Source organism: Ambystoma mexicanum, chromosome 12 (genome assembly GCF_040938575.1).
Source record: "Ambystoma mexicanum isolate Mex_15411 chromosome 12, UKY_AmexF1_1, whole genome shotgun sequence".
Taxonomy (NCBI): domain Eukaryota; kingdom Metazoa; phylum Chordata; class Amphibia; order Caudata; family Ambystomatidae; genus Ambystoma; species Ambystoma mexicanum.
In genome coordinates, this window is record NC_090936.1 from 447,058,975 (window position 1) to 447,073,439 (window position 14,465).

The window sequence follows — 14,465 nt, forward strand, 5'->3', positions numbered from 1 at the left end:
CGGTTGAGGACGAATGAAGGGGGTACTTCAAGGCGTGGAACTCCTGCCCACCCACCGGACACTCCAATGCTGCCAAGCAGCAGCAAGATGAGGGCAGAATACTAAATAAAAGAAGGCGTACAGAGCGTTGGCATTGGTCGTATTATTCCCCCAGAGACCCTGGCCATGTGTAGCACAGGCATGCTTGATTTTAATATCACCATGTGGAACAAATGATCAATGGCACGTGAGCTGCTCAATGCAGCAACGGGAACATTGAACAAAAAGTAAGCCAAGGAGATTGGCATTTACTGCACTCGTGATAGTACAATATGGCGTACAAAAACAAAAGTACCTGAACTGGGGGTGTTGGGGAAGGCGCATGTTTTGCTAGACACGCCAAGTCTGGGACCGCTGACTCGAATTTGCACAGTTTTCCCAAGAAATGGTCGGTTTAAAGTGGACAACAGAAAAAAAAGTGAACATTCGTTTTTCAGAGTTCACCCACAAAATGAAGTCTGAAGTTCAAACTAATCGAAAACTAATCTAAAGTACACTTTTCACGGCAGGGTGGGGGGATAAGCCCCAGGTACCCTGGTTCAACCCTATCTGGCCCTCACACAGTCTATTGTCTTTAAAAACACATGGCCAACCAATTTCCCCCTAATTTAGTTCTTTTCTTCCAGTTGCTGCACTGGTTCTTTGACTACATGCCCAACTTGGCATCAGTATTACTTATCAATTGCTCTTTTGCTTGAACACGTTAACTCTGAAATCAGTAGTTTCTGTATTTTTTCCAAACCTTTTTTCCAGTCTAGTTCGAATGAAATCTTTCAGATAAAAAGCATTCCACTATTGCTTTCCAACAAGCAATCTCATTACTATAGAAAGAAGCTATCGATCCTGCCTGCAAACAGTGTGTAGAGGGTAAATAGGAAAGGGCCAAGGACAGGGGCCCGGGGGACGCCCACGGGTTGCGGGGTTGGAGGTGGGTTCAGAGGACAATGTGTTCCCAGAGGTGAGCAAGGGCGGATCTGAGTGGTAGGAAGACAGCCAGGAAAGGGCAGTGCCCTGCATGCATGTGAGTGGGTAGACAGGGCAAGGGCAGGGGCAGCACTGTAGAAGAGGGAACATAGGACAAGAGAATGGACGCTTGGTGTGATGGGCAGTGCTGAAGATGATAGGAATTGGGTAAGCGGTGTACCAGCTGCCCGAACATTAACTGGAGTGGGTCCGAGGGATTGTACAATTCAAGATACTAAGTAACCCCAATCAATACCACAGGTTTAAAAACTTTGGAGTAGTGGGCGATAAGAGGCTCGCGTGATTGATAGTGGGAGATACGAAAGACAGGTTGATAAAAGTCAGCAATGCGAACTGGCGGAGCCTTTTTATTGAGGGACACAAAAGTAGATTTTTTAATTCATTTAACAAAATCACATAAAAAGCATTAAAGCCAGCAACAAAGACCGGGTCAAAAAGAAACCATTGCATACAACATAGTAACATAAACCGGTCACATTGTATTCGGGAATGGTGGTTCACTCTCAACAATCACCACAATTAAATCCATGCGACCCTTTGCCAATAACAAAAAGCCCTTTAGCAATTTTGAGTCCCTGTCACCATTATCTCACCACCTAACCTGCCACCCCCACTCCACTGCCTGACCCAATGCCTTGAACTTCTAATCCAGCCAACTCTACAAAATCATATAGGGGAATCCTCTTCTCCATCTTGGGGCACATACATAATAAAAAGGTACCCTATAGATACCTCTACTTACAGCCCACCACCATCCTCAGATTATACTACGTTAAGCCCAAAAATGGAGCCACAGCCTCTCGGCGTCCAGCAAAGACTCATTTAGCCATGAACCCAACTACTCCTTCCAATACAGTTCTTTGACTTTTCACAGCCATTTGTTTTTAGACGGTACAATGGGTCTCTTCCATCTGAGCCAAACAAGCTCTTGCTGCCAAGAACAAGTGGCGAGTCATGTGGTAAGTTCCTGGTCTCTTCTCCAACTGGAGGGAAACCAAACTAGACCCAACAAAGGGCCTTTAGTTCAGCGCATTCCATCAAATTCCTACAACCAGGAGTGCTCTTCCAACCAATCCACCAAATATGGGAGGAAGTGCCTGTTTCTCCACAGTCCTTCCAACGCTACTCTTAAACCCCTGGGTGCATTTTAAACAATCCAAAGGCAGCTGCCATCCATGTGACACCTTGATGCCATGCGGCTAAAACTGGGACGATCTACAAACTACACATGCTTCATCACATAAAATACCATACCTTTCCTGAGATATCAAACCTGAATCCCCCCCTCCCCAATCGAGTCCTCCAAACACCAGACTGTTAAATTACCTCCAGAATGAATCCATGCACGACTGAAAACAGTCCATTACTCGGACGAGAATATCAGACCTTCTCAAAAGTGTGAGCTCTTGAAATCAACGAACCATTTTTCCACTTAACCTGTAAACAGAGGAAAATGTATAATTTGCCTATATGTTGAGCCCCATCTCCAGGGACGGCACATCAATTAACTTCACACCTTTCCATAAATACCCCCACTCCTGCTTTTAGGCCAACCTCAAACCAGCTCTAAAACTCATGAGGATTATCTAACCCTACCACAAACGGTTGCCCATGCCTAAAACATAACCGATCTCAACAAAACTTTTCTAAATTCACCCATTGCTTCTCAGGCTTGGGCCTCAAATGATTATACAGAAGTCCAAGTTGTGTAGCTATGAAATAGTCTTCTACATCTGGAATCCTCACCCCGCCAGAGGAGTCTTGTATAGAATCTTGTTTTTTCTATTCCCAGAGAAACGACATCTCCATCTAAACCTATCTGGGGATCATCATCAGGGCATCCAAACCAAAAATAAAAATCATGGGAGAAAATTCATTTATATTGCAATCACCCTACCCATCCATCCATCCCAAACCTTAGGCCTTTGCCTCTGTATGTCTAAACCACAAGGAGGAAAGTCACCCTGGGATGAGTCCAAATTATTCCCCAGCCACACCAAGATACTTCAAATTAGACTCCCAAATTTAGAAAGTCAAGTCTCCAACCAGCTCCACCATACTCTGTGCGCCCCGGACTTACAGGAGATCTGTGATTTATCTGCATTCACTTAATATTCAGAAAGTTTATCAAAAAACTCCAAAACTTTCCACAAACATTCCAAAAACTCCTTGGGTGAGGAATGTACAAAAGAACAGACAAACAATCTATATCCCCAACACAGAATCCCTTTATCATACCACTGTTCCACCCTAGCCATTGCAAATAAAAGTGGGGGTAGTGGAGAGCCCCAACATGTACCTCTAGGTAACAAGAAATCCCCCCTACGCTCCCCCAAGGGTTGTTTCATTTACTCTCACTGCCGCATTGGGCTTGGACTAGGACTCACCTAGCCAAAGGATCTTCTTGGGGCCAAACGTACGTAAAACTCCCATAAGAATCCATCAGCTCCCTGGTTCAAATGCCATAGTAACACAACAGCGGGTCTGCTGGCAGATTCTCTGCAGCATAAATGAAATGTATATAGTCTTCCTAATGTTATCTGCTGCCTTCCGGCCGGACACAACCCCAACCTTGTCCAAGAGGAAATTACACCTCCAAACTGGTGGCCAACATTCTGGTTAATAGTTTCATATCCATGTTCAACAGCAATGTGGGTCTAGAGGCGGAGCAAGACAGAAGACCCCTTCCTTCCTTATGCCACAGGAATGAAAGCTTCCAAAACACGACTTAAGGAATAGAGAAATCAAGTGTGGAAGCTCCTTTTTAAAAAAAAAAAAAAAAAAAAAAAAAAGTTTAAAGATGGAGAGGTAGGAGCAGGTTGGTTGTAGGTGCTGTTGTGATGGCTTGGGGCAGCGCTGGCCAATGGCCAGCTCTTGCTGGGTCCAAAATCCATTGGATTTTGCTCAGGATCTTGGAGCCTGCCTCGGCCCCGACGAGGTTGCCGAGGATAGCCGGGGGCTCGTGATCCAATCTGCTCTGTGCTCCATTCCCCAGCCGTCATTCCAGCGTTTGCAAACTACTTGCTAGGTCTGTTGACTTTCTTCGGGCCTGAAAGAGATCACGGTAATCAATGGGCCATGACATCACTGGGGTAGGAGTCACTGTTAAAAGCAGGCTTTTAACATCCTGGGCACACTATTGTTTTCCAAATGTGCATCTTACACTTTTAGGAAAAAAACAAAAGTAATTTCCAAATTAAAAAAAATTGCATTCACTAGTTCTTTGAAATGTGTGTGTCCAACTACCACACAACTACCCTGTCATTTTTGTGCCCCATTCCTTTGTGTTTTATCATAGGTTATATTTATAAACAAGTTAGATGCTTGTCAAACTGCTTAATCACAAATACTTCTGTTCTGCCGACGGTAGTTATTAGGAAATTAAACTGTGGGTACATGGGTGCCAACTTTTGATTTTCACTACAGGGGCAGAAGACCACAATATAAGAAAGCGACCAGCCCTAAAAACATTTTAGAGCACTTTTTTTTATAAGGAACTGCAACAAGTTATACGATTAATGACCAGTTTTGATTATATAACATCTCAGCAACAGTGCCTCAACCTGCCGAGCTACACTGGTAGCCTTCTACTGTAGAGCGTGTCTATGGATCCCTTAATGTACTAAAAATCAATGTATAACCAACCAAATTTTGAATGCACCACTGCCATGGAAGGGATTTAAAGTCGAATTGATGTACAGTGTGAAAAAAGCAGCATGAAAGAAATCGCACCATTTTTATTAAACTATTATTTTGAACATTTTCTTTGAGCAGAGATGAACTGCAAGCTCCGCCCCATTCAAACCCCAGACCTTGTGGGATCCCCTTTAATTGTGTCCATTACCACCACTGTTTGGGGTGGGGACGAAAGGATACATAGAAGCAGCTAATTGGACTGCACGTTGCCGAATGATGGGGTGCCTCTGTGCAGCCCCGGGTGCATACTGAAATCAGAAGGCATCCTTTCACCCGTCACTCTGCAGTCCTTTTATGTCCGAGTCTTGGCGTGTCTTGCACACTGCGTCGGTTCTTACCCTGCCTTTCGGGTTATCGGTCCTGTGCGATCCCGTTCCCCTACCCTCCCTCCACCCTAGCGCCTCTCCTTTCTCACAGGTTTATCTGTTCCCGTTCTACTCAACTATCCTGTCAATTTACAAAGACTTTGCAAGTTCCACCTTTTCACCATTATTAACCCGTTCCGTTTTCTACTTTGTGTCGTTCCTTGTGACGCTTGACACACTGCCCGTGGGCAAGTCACGTTATTAAGGCCCTATACCCGAGTTACCCAGCTATACACGCGACATGCATGGAGGTGGTGAATAATGACAGTGTGCCCTGTAAAGGATCCCTCTGTCCCCCGTGCTCCACTTTGCTTTCACTTTCTCCCACCTCGCTTCTGTTTTCGCCGTTTCTTCTGCCAGTTCGCTCCTTTCTCCCCGTTTCTTCTGCCAGTTCACTTCTTTCTCCCCGTTTCTTCTGCCAGTTCGCTTCTTTCTCCCCTCGGTGTCTTGGCTTTCTTTCCGTGGCGCCCTCGCCTCTTTCGTGTGCACTGTGCGCTCTGTCCCGTGCTTCACCCGTACATCTCCTTCACATGTGCCCCGTTCTCTGCTTTAAGCACACAGTACTCCTTCAGTTGTCTCCCTCTGCGGCGCCCCTTTGCGCCCCTCCTCGCTCTGCCAGCCGACAGCTGTGCACAAAAACAACCCCCGCCTCCTCTGGCAGCGGCCTTGCTGCGTGGCCCGCCCCTGCCCCCAGCCCCGGCTCGCTGTCACAGCGTTGGACTCTCCATGTGCGCTTCCTGCTGTCACTCAATGCAGTGTTGCACAACTGCAAAAAGCGCTCCCTGGGTTCTGTTTTGTCCCCAATTGATCCTATGTACTGGCTTGCCCCCTTCCGCTATGGCGTGCTGCCCCTCCTCTTGCCACTTCCTACACCGGCCCCGCCGCCCACTAAACCTACAGTTGCCAGAGTACACAACGCTCAATTGGGCAATCGGTGTTGTGGGCATGTAACAATCTTCTAGTCAATGATCTCAGGTACACAGGTTCAAGTATTCAAATTAAAAAAAAAATCCATCAAAACCTAGCATGTACCTACCTACTCACAGACAGATCTACATGGGCTTCCGAAACAGTGTTAAATATCGACATTGTTAAATGTGCAGGTCATGCGAGCTGCTAAACCCCACAAAACGTTGCTTGGGTTACAGAAACATGTAAGTGTGTTTAAAACAAAGTAAAAACTAGCGCCACTTCCTTCAGTAGACAAAATGGACCAAGAATATAAGAATTCAAAAGGTCAGATCCTCAAAATTGTTCTTTGGCAAGTGGTCTGATACCCCTTGCGCCCAAAGGTCTGCGTTATGCACAAAGAGCATCTGAATGTGTACATCATGATTGCACACATTCAGGCGCCGTTTTATATTTATTTTTTTGTTTTGTGTTTAATTCAATTTGGATTTTTACAAAAAGTAGAAGAATTCTCAATGATCTAACACAAAAACAGTTCCTGGCAGAGGGGCAATCAAGTTCTGTGTAGTTTAGTTGCAGCCTTAACTCCCCGTTCTTTGATTTTTAGGTGTTCAGGGCGTGGCTGCAAGGGCAAACTGAAGAATTTTTACTAAAGTTATTTGCCAGGAAGTTCTGTCACGCCAATCATTCTATTCCACCACTGACCTTCCATCCCTTGATTGTTTATATGGAATGGTTTTAAGTAGGCAGATCTGATTTTTTGGGCAGGACAAGGAAATGTCGAATTGTCTCTTCGCAAAACCGACAGTCGCTGTTCGTGGAAAGGCCTCGTATTGCCAAGATTTGTTTAGTTTCCAGTAGGTTCAGTCTGGCCCTTAAAAGTAATTTCGTACTGGCCTGCTCGGAAATGTTGCTATGTAGCCTTGTAGTTGGTTTACTTTTTTTGTACTTTGCAGGAGATGTGCCGTTAGTTTGTTTTCTGCAGCTTCATTTAGAGTCGTGCACCAGTCCAGGATTTTGAGTTACTCTGACTGGGTTTGTGATCAGGTCGTCTTCGTTGCAGGCGATAGAATGCAATAAGGTGTTATCGTTCTTCCAGGCTGTTAACAGTTTGTATGATTCCTCTTCCTATCAGATTGTAGATTGATGGGGAATTTGAGTAGACATTTTCTGTAGAGCAGCAAGGAGTTGGAGTGGATTGTTCCTAATAGAGAGCAGGCTTAGTCCTCGTCGTATTGGAGACAAACGTAGATTTGGGGAGAGACGAGACTGTCCTCCAAAAGTGTGCTTCCAACCTTGGTCAGATTTTTTTTGGGTATTAGTGTCACCGCCTCGGCGCCATAGGTGATAGTTGGCACAACTTTCACTTTCACTTTGTAGAAGTTAATCACTGGAATAGGGGAAAATCTGCCAAACGTTAGGTCAATCGCCTTGCCCTGGGCGGCCAGTTTCTTGATTTTTCCTTCTAGACCCTCTTGCATCGAGCGTGTTTTTTTGGGAGCCGTCAAGGTTTACGCCGAGGTATTTGAACTCTGGCTTTGTCTATCTCACTCTCTTCAAGGTACCACAGCAGTCTGTTTTCTTCGGCGTCTTTTCAAAGATCATTACTTTTGTTTTTTCTTTATTAATCACAAGGTTGTTCTCTGTAGTGTAGCGCAGTAGACTGCTGAGCTGTCTCTGGAGACCTATTGGTGTCCGGTCAAAAAGAATAAGGTCGTCCGCATACAGCAGTCAGCTGATTTTTTGTATGGGCCAGTTTTGGTGGAAATGATCTGATGGAGTCTTCCATTTGCACATAGCCGCCCATGTAGGCTAAGAAAAAGGCCGGGGCCAGGGTGCATCCTTGTTTTACCCCTTGTGCGGTGGGAATTTCAGCAGAGATTCTCCCTTGCTGAGTTAAGCGCACTCCGAGTGTCGTACCAGTGTGTAGGGCCTTTATAGGCAAAAGTATCTCATTCGAGCAATTCCACTCTACTAATTTCGACCATAGGCGGGTTCTGTCGACCAAATCAATAGCTTGTGTTAAGACTATAAAGCCAACAAATAGCCTTCGGCCTCCCTCCAAAATCTTGGTTTTCAGGATGCTTATTGATGAGGTTTGCTGTTGTGCCTGCATTTTTTTTATCCTGACGGGAAGATGTCACATGGGGCACATTGTGCCCATGTCTGGAATCTTTTCAGTAGTTGTGCTCCGAAGACTTTCCCAAGGCAGTCCAAGAGCGCAATAGGGCAGTAGTTTGCTGGGTCACTGTTGCCCTTCATATAAATTGGCACGATTGTTGCCGAAGTCCAAGATGGAGGGACGGATGTGTGTTCGGCACATCTTGTGAACATTTTTCTTAGAAGGGTAGCCCATTCAACTGGATGAAGTTTAAGATCAAAGTTGATGATACCGTCTGGTCCTGCAGCCCAGGAGTTTGTTTTTTAATTTGGTCAGAGATCCCTTCACGATCATTGAATGTAATCCATGCTGAGGTGTCATTTTCCCAGGTTGGTGTGGTCTGGTACTGAGGTGGTTTAAAGAACACCGTGAAATGTTTGATCCATGCAGGGTCACCAATGCTATTTGAGATCATGTTTTTCCTCATAGGCGTTGTGGATCTTAAGAGCGACCATAATTCTCTGGCATTCCTGCCAGAGATTGCTTTTAAGATGGTTTGAGTCGTTCTGGTACAATTGAAAGAAATATGTTTTTCACCCAGTTTCGATAGGTTTTTGTAGCCACCATTATTATTCCTTCAGCCTGTTCAGGGGTTTTTGTAGCCACCATTATTATTCCTTCAGCCTGTTCAGGGTCCAAGTTCTTGGCGTTCCTCTTTGTTTGTCATAAGTCTCGTCTTTTGGCTACTGGTTGGACATTATACGTGTGGAGGTTCAGTGCAGAGGTTTTCTGTTTCTTTGAGCCATGTGTGGCATAAGATAGAAGTAAAGGGGTGTAGTCTAGTTTACTTTTGCAGTCTGGACTTCCAGTACTGGTGTATCTCGGTCAGTTCTTTGAATTTGCAGTGAGTTTTAGACGGTTTCCTGGATGGTTCGGCTCTACCTGGAACGACAGAATGTTCCTCGCCAGCTTAGTTCGCCTACTTTCTTCTGCACTCAAGCTTGGAGCAGGTGTCACCTGGCCCGTGCTCGTGTTGAGGTCTTCCGTTTCCTCGTAAGGTGGTGATGTCCTCTTGTGTTCCAAGAACATAATTTTAGGTCGTTGGTATATAATCAGCTGACGGGTCCAACAGGCGAGTTGCTATTTTACGCTATAGTGTCAAGGCCTTCAGCAGCCAAGACCATAGACCTTGCTGGATTGGTCCTTTGTCCCCCGATTTTTGGGTGTCCCTTCCAGGTTCAATTTTTCGTGTGCAGTATCTTTTCATTTCTGTGGTTCGGTCAGCCCCTTCTTGACTGGAGCAGCTTGGGGTTTTTCTTGTCCTCTGGTTCGGGGTGATTAGACCGAGTGCCATTTCTCTCTCGGGGGTCTGTAGGATGTAGTCTGATCATCATTTGTCCTAGCTGGTGAGCAATTTTTGCAATCCTTTCTCTACTTCATTCGCACTTTGTCTCCGATTCTCTTAAGAGGGGGCTTCTTCCTCCTTGTGCCTATGCTTCAGTGAGTTGTTCGGGAGGGTATTTGTGGATGCTAGTCTGTTTCGTATGCTTCGAACTTCCGGCGATCGGGAAGCCTGATTTCTAAGTAACGGTTCCATAAGTGCGTAACCCAGCTTTAGGAGCTTGTGAGACTTGTCTTATTAGGGTTTTCACCCTCGTTGAGGGAATATGAAGGTAGGTCTTTTCTGTATGGTGTCTATTACTTGGGTCCACGATCTTCAAATCCGGATTTGATCCGCCAAAGAGCTGGAATAAGGTTGAACAGTGCTAGGACCCCTCTTCTGTTTTGAATTATTTCATCGTGGTTTTCAGGGATCTGTTCTAGTTTTAGTGCCCATGTCATTTTCTCTAGTCTTGCTAGCGTTTTAGGATAGGCTTCAGTTTGACTTGTAATGGAAGGTTTGGTGTTTTGATTCGTGTAAATTATTTTTTTTTCGTCCGCTCTCATGGGCTTTCTGGTTCTTCAAGATTGTGCACCTTGGCAGTTCCTGTCCTTCCCACTGTGGTCAGAGCTTTTTCGTTGTTGTGGTGTCATGTGGCAATGGCAACTTGTCTTTTCTGGGTTTGTAGGAGACTTGTCTGACAGGTGTTTGGTCGACTTCCCTTTGTTGGTCAGCAACTATTTTTTCCAACGTGAGGAAGGGAGAAGCAGAGTCCTCTTTTTCTTCTGCACTCAAGCTTGGAGCGGGTGCCACCTGGCCCGTGCTCGTGTTGAGGTCTTCCGTTTCCTCGTAATCTTGACTCCAAGACAAGGCGGTGTCATTTAAGGTTTTGGCTTATATTCAATCAGGTGGGCAGTTTTAGGTGATTCAGGGATATGTTTCAGCTTTGCAATGTGCATTGTGGATTCCGTTGTTTCTCAGTCCGATGGGCGCCGAGAACTTGAAGGCCTTGTCTGTCCCAGTGACGTTTGCAGCCTTGTTTGATGAATTGGATTGTTCCTCCTGGCTAACTTTTGATGTTGAAAATATAAAGTAAGCCCGATCTTGGCCGTCTCTCCTTGGGGATTTAGGAGACCCTTTTTGAGACCGATAGTCAATGAGAATTACATCGCTTATCTCAGGGTGTTGGTATTTTTTGGACCTTTGGTCCTTGGGACCCGCACCGACGTTTCCAGTGGTGTAACAGGTGAGAATTTGTTCGAGGTAGGAGAAGTATTTGAATTGATTTGGACCTTAGTTGATGGTGTTGGGTCTTCTTTCCAGGATGGCAAGTGTCCAGACAAGTGGTTTGAATTTGTATTAGGCATCTTTGAGCATTCTAGTGCTGTGATAAATCCCTCCAAGTAGATTAATTGCATCAGTGCCTCTATGGTTGTATGGTCCTTCAAGGTGTCATTTATTGACTCAAACTGCTTGCTAAACGGTACCAAGGCGATGGTGACTGCCGACATAATGGATAGAATGTCGTTTTTGCAGGCGTCGCTTTTGGTGTTTGAGAGAGTCGAGTTTGATTTCTGGTAGGTGAAGTGAGGTGCTGAGTTTCTTGAATCAGCTGGTTTTGGGCTGAGAGGCCATGAAAAGAGTCCAACAAACTTCTGCAATCATGGTCCAGGCTTAATTTTCTGTTTAGTTTTTCCTCGAGGCTCTCCGGCCCGTTTACCTCTGGGGGGCCAATCATTAAAGTCCCTGATGGGACCATCAGGACTACTATAGGCGGGGTATGCAAGGTCTTAGTTCCGTCATCTGAGTCTTTCTCCAGGGCTCGTGCCTCCTTTGGGGAGAGTTTTGATTCAGACTGGGACTCTGGTGCAAGCACTCTGGGCGGGTGGGTGAAACTGGCTTCCCCCTACTTTGTGATTTGGGCTGCAATGCTGGTATCATGGGTGCAGAGACCTCCCATGGATCTGTTGCGGATTGACTCAGCAATTTTAGAGAGGGAGCAAGAGGGCGGTGTATGCCCAGAGAGCTCACAAGTTAGTAGGGGAGAATAAGCGGTTCCTCCTCTCACCCATTTTCTGTGATGGCTATTCTACCTCTAGATCGATGCTGGGAGGTGGCGTGGTTTTAGGTAGAGTCCCCGAGGTTCGATCCGTGCTTCTATGCTTGTGTAATGGTTGATAGACCTTTGCTACTTCTAAATTCTCTGCATCTGTGAGGTCCTTGACTTCCTGTGGAAAAGTGTGAGCATGAATTAGAAAAGTCTCAAACTCAGGGATGAAGCTTTACCTGAGTCAGTCTTCCAGATCTATTTGCCGGGGCTCCGACTGCTTTTAAGTGGGGCATGTTTGTGTATTTCACCCATTTTTCTGTCTGTTGGTTTTGCTTTGAGCTTTTGCTTTAGGTGGTCGCTTCCTCCCCTGTATCGAAGAGCCCAACTGATTCCTTTGTCACTTCTTACTTTGTGTAGTTGGTGCTTTTCCACCATCCCCCCTCCCCCAGTCAATTTGTTGGCGATTTGCGACCTCTTGGGAAAAAGGGTGGTCTTCGAGTGCGTCCGTCCCTGTGAGGTCTGCTGATTGGTAATCACCTGGAAGAAAGTCCTTGTTTGTCTGTTCTGCGTGGACTGTTGCGTTTACCTCAATGAAATTTCAGGGGTTAGGGTCGCTTTCATCCTCGTGGCTTTTCACCACTGGGTTCAGCTGGGCTCTGTTCTTTTCCAAGGGTAATAATGTCTTTGCCTTTCTCCAGCCGGCATCTAATTTGTTGTTTTTGTTATGCCGGTCCTGCGCCAAGTACTGCATAGGGGGAGGCGCTGGGACAGTGCTCCCCTGCTCCACAGCGATTTTTTTGTTGTTTGTCCAGCTCCCAGAGTATCTGGTGCAGCACTGCTGCAGAGTTCTGCTGGCTCCTGGGATCTTGCGTTGGCAGAATGTTCCTCGCCAGCTTAGTTCGCCTACAGGCCCCTCCCCTCCTGCACCACTCGGCCGGCCCTCCCTTCGGAAGAATCCGGCGGCCAGGCTGGGAGGGCAGGAACCATGGGACAGACGATAGCCAGGGCCTTCCCGGATCCTCTGCCCCCGAGTAACTGGGCCAAGCCTCACGTCCTCCCCGGAGCGTCCCCCACATAGCTCTGTGGCGACTTCCAAGGTAGGGGACCCGGCTTCCATTTGGTCTTCTGTCTCTGCTGATGAAGTTGCTGTAACTTTCCTCAAGGTTTCTGAAGCCACACCGTCTCTGCGTTTTTGCCCCGGAGTTGGTCGACGTTGGGTCAAGGGCTGTCGGCAGACTGATCTGTTCAGGAGAGCAGGGGAATGTGCACTATGAAGCTGGCGACCCTCTTCAGCAGACCTCGAAGTTGCAGTATCAGCGATTTCAGGAACCATGGCAGCCCTGACACCCAAGACTGCAAGACTGCCACTCGCCGCCACTCCATGCAAATAAGTGTGCATTGCTGCACATTCCAAATTTTTAAAAAAACGCCTGTCTGGAACATGCGCAGGTGGAAGCGCAAGGCATGACAGGGGCATTCCTAGCCCCATCATACATATGGTTTGAGTGTGAAGGCAGCGTTTTCAACCGCCCAGCACATATTTTGGGCCGCTGTCCATACAACCTGAAATGCTCAGGTCACCTTTAAGAATTAGGAGCTGTGTGCATTTCTAAACGCACCAAATAATTAATGCATATCTACATCGCAATTACCATTAGCGGTAGTTTGAGAACCTGGCCCCATAGTTCCACACTTCTGTTTTAGTTTTCAGCCATCTTGGGGCCGATTCCCAAAGATCTGCACTGGAGCAGTTCAGAAACGCTCAGTATTTCCAATCTGCTCCTGAAACCTTGCATCTGATTCACAAAGCCTGAAACCCAAGCAAACCTGGAGATAACCGGCGCCTCCAACATGCACTTGGCAATCGCATTTTCACCAGAGCATCTACAAGATACCCAAGGCATCTCCATATTTGCTCCAATTTGAAAGCTTTATGAATCAGGTGTAAGGTAGCAAGAGTAAATCTGAGACTCCCAGGCATCTCTTATTTGCTCTAGTGCAAATGACTGCAAACAAGGTCACTTATCTCTTGATATACCTCAGTAGGTTGTGCGTCTGCTGCAGAGAGCTAGGTAGTTATTGCTGATCACAATTTCAAACCTTAAAGGGGCCTTTAATGGTGGATAACAATAACATCTGCTATTCAAGTGGCAAGTGTCACAGATTGGGCATTAGGGACTGCATAAACGGGTGGGCCAACTTAAATATAAACAGGGTCTTCACCAAAAAAAAAATACATAAAATATGCTTTTCACAAATGTCTTGCGACATCTTTCCCAACCTCAAGACTAACTCAGTCCTTAACGTTTTGCAGGACCCTCTGGGTTCTCTTAGATTGCGTTGGGGTCAGCCAGTAGAGGTGGAAATCCCAACTAGCCGCCTTTCCTGACGCAGTTTTCCCCACCGTCCCTCTAAATTATCACTAGACTCCCTGACCACCACTGGAACCTCCTACCATCAGTTTCACCTGCGTAGGGCCCGACCTGGCCCCCCGGAACCTCCTGCATGGCTAACTAGATACATTAATAAAGTCCCGATTTCTTTTCCCTTTAATTCTGCATCAACCCCTAACCAAACTTCTCCAATCCGCTTGTCTGAAGAACTTTCATCCTCAGACTCGCCTACCTCCCCCTCCTGTTCCCACCGTCTTTCTATTCTGACAGCCTTCTCCTCTCGTCCAACTCAACTGCATTTTTTGGTCCCTCACCTTCACTCAGTTACTGTTGCAACCTTCCACTACAGATCTTATTTCCTCCCTCCAGACTTACTTTGGTCTCCTCCTGCCACACCAATCCCTGGTTTACTGGATTCCCTCCTTCACCCTGTTGCTACTACAGACTTCCATTCCACACCTTGTCTTGCTTCCTTTCTCTTTTCCCTGTTCCATCCACTGCCTTGCACTCCAGTCCTGGTTTTGCTGCTCCTTCCTTTCCACAGTTA

At 46.4% G+C, this 14,465-nt stretch overlaps 1 protein-coding gene across 2 annotated transcripts in view; it reads right to left on the reverse strand.

Annotated features, from left to right (window-relative positions):
• Positions 1-14,465, reverse strand: part of ADA2 (adenosine deaminase 2) — a 470,094-nt gene that overhangs the window by 383,935 nt on the left and 71,694 nt on the right. The window contains exon 1 of one of the 2 annotated variants that reach the window (XM_069628654.1): positions 5,413-5,724. The exons of the other annotated variant lie outside the window; for it this stretch is intronic. The gene's annotated coding sequence lies outside the window, so the exon portion shown is untranslated. Of the gene's footprint in view, positions 1-5,412; positions 5,725-14,465 lie in introns of those variants that run through there. 2 annotated transcript variants of the gene reach the window in all.